Genomic DNA, 6,913 nt, shown 5'->3' with positions numbered 1-6,913 from the left:
TGTCCATCCCCCCCCTCAGGCTCAGGCTTAGGGTTATGCAATGTGTACCTAGGAGTGATGATCCAAGTTTAGTACACAGACATGTAATTCTGTAAATCACTTGTCCAAAACTATGACACCCACTCATGATTAGCAACTGCATTCTATCCTGGAAATTGCATTTACAAATCACAGATCTTGTGGCCCTTGATTGTCATCCAGAAGATAACCATTAGTTGGCCTGTCACGTGTGGAGGACTTGCAGCATTTTTTACTTGACAAATGGCTGAACTATGATGCATAGGTCATTTAAGTTGTTACACATCTTTTAGAGCATTGCTGTGCTGTTCGATAGGACATGTGTAGGCTGCGTTGGCATGTACTTCCTCAGGGACAATCTGTGATCTGTATGATGATATGGCCTGTTTCTGGTACATTAGATGTATTGTCTGATTTACTTCAGTAGCTATATCACACAATGAAGTACCTAATGTTTGGTTGTATCTTTTTTTTTAACAGCAGCCAATATGAATGCCATCCAGATTCGGGAGTTTCAGTGCCGGGTGATGCGTTACCGCCACATTCTGGATGTGGAGTCTGGGTTCCGCCACATGGCACAGCGTTATCGCCATGAAAGAGCCTCCGGAGTGTGGAGGGCATTTGCCCAAGGGGGCCCTTCGGTGTCCACCACAGCCGCCACCACCAGCACCACCACTACCACCCAGGTGGCACCAACCATAGCAGGCACCACTGCAGGACCATCAACCTCCACTGCTCCCGGACCTATGACAGCACCACCTGCACCTCCTCCTACAAGCATGGCACCGACAACAGGACAAACATCTTCAACTGGCACCCAGACCACCCCTGCTGCAGTCATTGACCCTGCGGATTTCCAACAGATGCAACGTGACATTGAACGTATGTTGAGGAAAATGAACAGGCTGCAGCAGGAGGTGGCACAAGTTAATAAGAGGGTGTGTGCCATCAAAAAGACCCTGCAGAGGGTGAACTTGTGAACAATATACCCTCAGCCATGATTCCCTCCCCTCCCTCCTCTTTCCTGGTTCTTTAAATTAGTGGGTTTAGGGGGCTTACTGTTAGGTTAGAATAGGCTGTTAGTTTAGTTAGTAGTAGTGGGTTGGGGTGTGGGGGTATGATCATTTTAATATCTGTTTTTTTATTATGTGTATGGGTGGGGTGTGGGGGATGATTTGGGGTTTTTGGGGTTTTAATTAAAAAAATATATATATATACATAAAAGTACAAAAAAATACATATTTGTTTAGTATAAGATAGTATGGGCCATATTTATACTTTTTGACGCAAAACTGCACTAACGCAGTTTTGCGTCAAAAGAATTAGCGCCGGCTAACGCCATTCCGAAGCGCCATGCGGGCGCCGTATTTAATCAATGACGTTAGCCGGCGTTAGCCGCCGGCGCTGCCTGGTGTGCGTGGAAAAAAACGACGTACACCAGGCAGCGCCGGCGTAGGGGAAAATGGAGCTTGGGCGTCAAAAAATGGGGCAAGTCAGGCTGAGGCAAATTTTTCGCCTCAACCCGATTTGCGCCATTGTTTTCGACTCCCAACCCCCATAGAAATGACTCCTGTCTTAGCAAAGACAGGAGTCATGCACCCTTGCCCAATGGCCAGCCCAGGGGACTTCTGTCCCCTGGGCATGGTCATTGGGCATAGTGGCATGTAGGGGGGCACAAATTAGGCCCCCCTATGCCACATTTTTAAAAAAAAAAAATACTTACCGGAACTCACCTTAATGTCCCTGGGATGGGTCCCTCCTGCCTTGGGTGTCCTCCTGGGGTGGGCAAGGGTGACAGGGGGTGTCCCTGGGGGCATGGGAGGGCACCTCTGGGCTCCTTCCGAGCCCACAGGTCCCTTAACGCCTGCCTTGTCCAGGCGCTAAAAAACGGCACAAAAGCGGGCGTACGTCATTTTTTTGGACCCGCCCACTCCCGGGCGTGAATTTTGCCCGGGAGTGTAAATACGGCGCACATGCCTCGGAGTCAATTTTTAAGACGGGAACGCCTACCTTGCATATCATTAACGCAAAGTAGGTGTCCACGCTAAAAAATGACGCAAACTCCATGGACTTTGGCGCTAGACGCGTCTAACGCCAAATATAAATATGGAGTTAGTTTTGCGTCGGAATTGCGTCAAAAAAAACTACGCAATTCCGGCGCAAACAGAGTATAAATATGCCCCTATGTGTTTAGGTTAGTATATGTTGTCCTCCATGTGTTGCGTCTTATAAGGGGGGTGGTGGTTGATGTTTAGAGTGTTTGGTTAAATGTGATAAGTAAGTTTAGCTTAGGTTAGTTAGGGCCTGTTGTGGGTAATGTGTAGTTAGGATAGGTTAGGTTAGGTAAGGTGCTTCTCCAGGTTTTATCTTCCTTTTTTACTGTTAAATAAATATGTAGGTACTCCTTTACAGTATGTGTCACATGCTTGGGGATCAGGGCCTTGCCATGGCTGAACAGTGTCTCTTTAGTATTTGCATTTGTGTCCCATCCTGCAACCAATTCCCAATAGAACTGTTACATTGGCAGCTACACCAGAGCTACTTTGCTACGATTCTGCCATCCATTGCACCCACCACTCAAGGTTACTATGGATCCCAAAGTGAAGTTAATTTTTGATGTATGTTTACAATCTCACATACTTTGGGACCAGATTTGGTATTAAGGACACTGTGTTACGTCTGCCTGCAGCCTGCTGTTCAAGTGAAGCCTTATAAGGTGAGTGGTGGTATGATCTCATGTAGTATGGTATACATAACTCACACCTATCATTTGTTACATTGTTCAGCCAGGCTACTTATTTGTACGTACAATCATACACATCCATTCCTGCTGTATGCTGTGTGTTAGGAAAATTTTGGGTCAAATGTCACATACGCAAAGATTGGCTTTAAGAACAATTTGAAGGCAATAATGTTTGGCTTAGACATCCCTTGAGGAAGACTAATTCTGTCCAACACATCATTATACTATTTAGTTTCTATTTCCCTCAGAATTAACCCTCAGGAAGAGCACATGATGGTACAATCCAGACCACACTGCATAGTTATCAGCCCACATTCTTTCAGGGCAGTTGTATTGACATTCTATAATCATTGACATGAGGCAAACATCACTGATCTCCCTCACGGTTGATGTGTCACATTATACAGAGACAAAGTGGTTGTTGAAGTGCTATTTATTTTAAAGTGCTGTAGTGCTATATTTACATTGTCCATGATTGTGAGTCCATTAGTGTGACACCTTCCATTGTGATCCGACACAAGTGCAAAAGGACATGTCATTGGACATGCTGGGGTGAAGTGTCAGACAGTGCAGAGGGACAGGATTTGCCAATGTGGTAGTGAGAGACAATCACAGGGCAGAGTGACAAGATAAACAGTGGGCTGGAGAACAGTGCTTGAGAGCAGCTGTTGCAAGACTCGTATGTTACAAAGCACAGGACCTTAGTTATAAGTGGCCAGTGGCAGGGACTAGTGCTTCCGGGTACTCTTTTGGTAAAGGTGATCTGTTCCACTCTTCATCTTCTGATTTGTGTGTTGTCTCCTCTGCCCTTGGTGGTGGTGGTTGTGAAGGTGCAACACACACCTCAGTGTTTGAAGACGTGGAATCAGACATCCCAGTAGCTGCCAACTGTGGGGCTATTAAGGGCAGTACTGCAGCAAGGAGGAGCTGCTGGTTCTTAAGGATAGCAGCCACATCACTGTGGTAGGCAGCCAGGTCGGCCCAGAGGGGGTCAATATTGCATTCGTGCATGCATTGAAAAGTTTGTTGTTGGAGGTGTTGTGTCAACTCTCTTACAGCTGTGCTGATTTCCTTCACACTTTTTTCAAGTTCTTGCAAGATTGATGTTCGCCCTTGCATGGCTGCTGCCTGTTCTGCAGTTGACATCATGCACGAACGCACCCCCTCTAGGCTGGCTGCCATTTTTTCCATCCCCACCCGCACCTCCTTGGCCAGTTCCCGCTGTACTCCAACTACAGTTCTCTCAACTCTGGCGCCAGTGTCGTCAGAGTCCTCTGCTGGGTTGGAGCTGGAAGGTCGTACAACTGAGGTGGTGGGTGTGTCCTCTGTGATGGCTGCTGTATCTATGCTCCTCCTTGCGACTGAAGGTGGGGTCTGGAGGGTCCCAAGGACATCTTGGAGGGTCTGCTGGCTGATGTTTGTCACCTCGTCATCCATGTCATCAGGGTAGTCCATGACAGGCATGTCCCCAGGAGAGCCATCGTCCTCTGCAATGAGATATTGTACAATTAGGCCCGTATTTATACTTTTTGACGCTAAACTGCGCTAACGCAGTTTAGCGTCAAAAAATTTTGCGCCGGCTAACGCCATTCTGAAGCACCATGCGGGCGCCGTATTTATTGAATGGCGTTAGCCGGCGCAAGCAGACCGGCGCTGCCTGGTGTGCGTGGAAAAAAAACACGTACACCAGGCAGCGCCGGCGTAGGGAAAAATGGCGTTAGGGCGTCTTAAAAATGGCGCAAGTCAGGTTGACGCTAAAAAATCGTCTTAACCCGATTTGCGCCATTTTAAACGACGCCCAGACGCCATTTACATGACTCCTGTCTTAGTAAAGACAGGAGTCATGCCCCCTTGCCCAATGGCCATGCCCAGGGGACCTATGTCCCCTGGGCATGGTCATTGGGCATTGTGGCATGTAGGGGGGCACAAATCAGGCCCCCCTATGCCAAAAAAATTTACATTTTTTTTTTTTTTTATACTTACCTGAACTTACCTGAATGTCCCTGGGATGGGTCCCTCCATCCTTGGGTGTCCTCCTGGGGTGGGCAAGGGTGGCAGGGGGGGTCCCTGGGGGCAGGGGAGGGCACCTGTGGGCTCAGTTTGAGCCCACAGGCCCCTTAACGCCTACCCTGACCCAGGCGTTAAAAAGTGGCGCAAATGCAGGGTTTTTTGACCCGACCACTCCCGGGCGTGATTTTTGCCCGGGAGTATAAATACGACGCATTTGCGTTGCCGTCATTTTTTTAGACGGGAACGCCTTCCTTGCATCTCATTAACGCAAGGAAGGCGTTCACGCAAAAAAATGACGCTATTTGCCCATACTTTGGCGCTAGACGCGTCTAACACCAAAGTATAAATATGGCATTAGTTTTGCGCCGAATTTGCGTCGAAAAAAACGACGCTAATTCGGCGCAAACGGAGTATAAATATGCCCCTTAGGCCCGTATTTATACTTTTTGACGCTAAACTGCGCTAACGCAGTTTAGCGTCAAAAAATTTTGCGCCGGCTAACGCCATTCTGAAGCGCCATGCGGGCGCCGTATTTATTGAATGGCGTTAGCCGGCGCAAGCAGACCGGCGCTGCCTGGTGTGCGTGGAAAAAAACCACGTACACCAGGCAGCGCCGGCGTAGGGAAAAATGGCGTTAGGGCGTCTTAAAAATGGCGCAAGTCAGGTTGACGCTAAAAAATCGTCTTAACCCGATTTGCGCCATTTTAAACGACGCCCAGACGCCATTTACATGACTCCTGTCTTAGTAAAGACAGGAGTCATGCCCCCTTGCCCAATGGCCATGCCCAGGGGACTTATGTCCCCTGGCCATGGTCATTGGGCATTGTGGCATGTAGGGGGGCACAAATCAGGCCCCCCTATGCCAAAAAAATAAAAAAAATTATACTTACCTGAACTTACCTGAATGTCCCTGGGATGGGTCCCTCCATCCTTGGGTGTCCTCCTGGGGTGGGCAAGGGTGGCAGGGGGGGTCCCTGGGGGCAGGGGAGGGCACCTGTGGGCTCAGTTTGAGCCCACAGGCCCCTTAACGCCTACCCTGACCCAGGCGTTAAAAAGTGGCGCAAATGCGGGGTTTTTTGACCCGACCACTCCCGGGCGTGATTTTTGCCCGGGAGTATAAATACGACGCATTTGCGTCGCCGTCATTTTTTTAGACGGGAACGCCTTCCTTGCATCTCATTAACGCAAGGAAGGCGTTCACGCAAAAAAATGACGCTATTTGCCCATACTTTGGCGCTAGACGCGTCTAACGCCAAAGTATAAATATGGCGTTAGTTTTGCGCCGAATTTGCGTCGAAAAAAACGATGCTAATTCGGCGCAAACGGAGTATAAATATGCCCCTTAGTGTCTGTGTTGTGGGATTTGGAATGTAATGTGCCTGCCTTCCTATTTGTTGCACATTGTGATCTTGGTTCCTGATCATTGTTCCTGTCATTAATATTAGCATTCTCCCAGGCCTATGCCCCACCAGCATGTCACATGTATTTTGGTCAGTTTGGGGACTTGTCAGCATCACATCCTCTAGGTGTAGGTTCTGCCCAAATTGTGTATTGCCACCTTCTTGTCCTACTCAACCCTCCGTCTACTTCCATTCTCATGGTGAGGCCTTGCACTGGCTGGGGTTGTTCTGATGGCACTTGCACCACACTTAACAATCTGGAACTGAGCCAGTGTCAGATTTTTCACATCCGACTATATGTTGCTGAGACCTATCATATACTAGGTATAGCATTGGCATGGCACACTACAGATGTCAGCATTGGTAGTGTGTAATGTTGATGTTGGGGATTGTGTGCTACATTGGATTGCACTGATTATCCTAGCAGTGTTCCATTTCCTCTTCTGACTGTGAGGGTGAATTTCACTAGCCGGTGACATATGTTCTCCCACTCAATGCTGTTGTCTGAGCAGTATGACATTTGGGATGTTGCATGGTGTCATTGGAGCTATTGTGACCCAGGCACAGGGTGGACCCTGACATATGCAGCATGGGTATGACATTAGTGCTGTGTACCTCATAATGTTTATGACAATGGCTGATGTTTGTAGCAACTATGGACAATCACATTTGACAGGATTAGAACATTTGTATTGATTACAGGGGATTGATAACGTTGTCATCCTGAACCCTCTAATTTGGG

The sequence above is a fragment of the Pleurodeles waltl genome, chromosome 6, assembly GCF_031143425.1.
Source record: "Pleurodeles waltl isolate 20211129_DDA chromosome 6, aPleWal1.hap1.20221129, whole genome shotgun sequence".
In the NCBI taxonomy this organism is placed as follows: domain Eukaryota; kingdom Metazoa; phylum Chordata; class Amphibia; order Caudata; family Salamandridae; genus Pleurodeles; species Pleurodeles waltl.
This window is presented reverse-complemented; position numbering follows the sequence as displayed.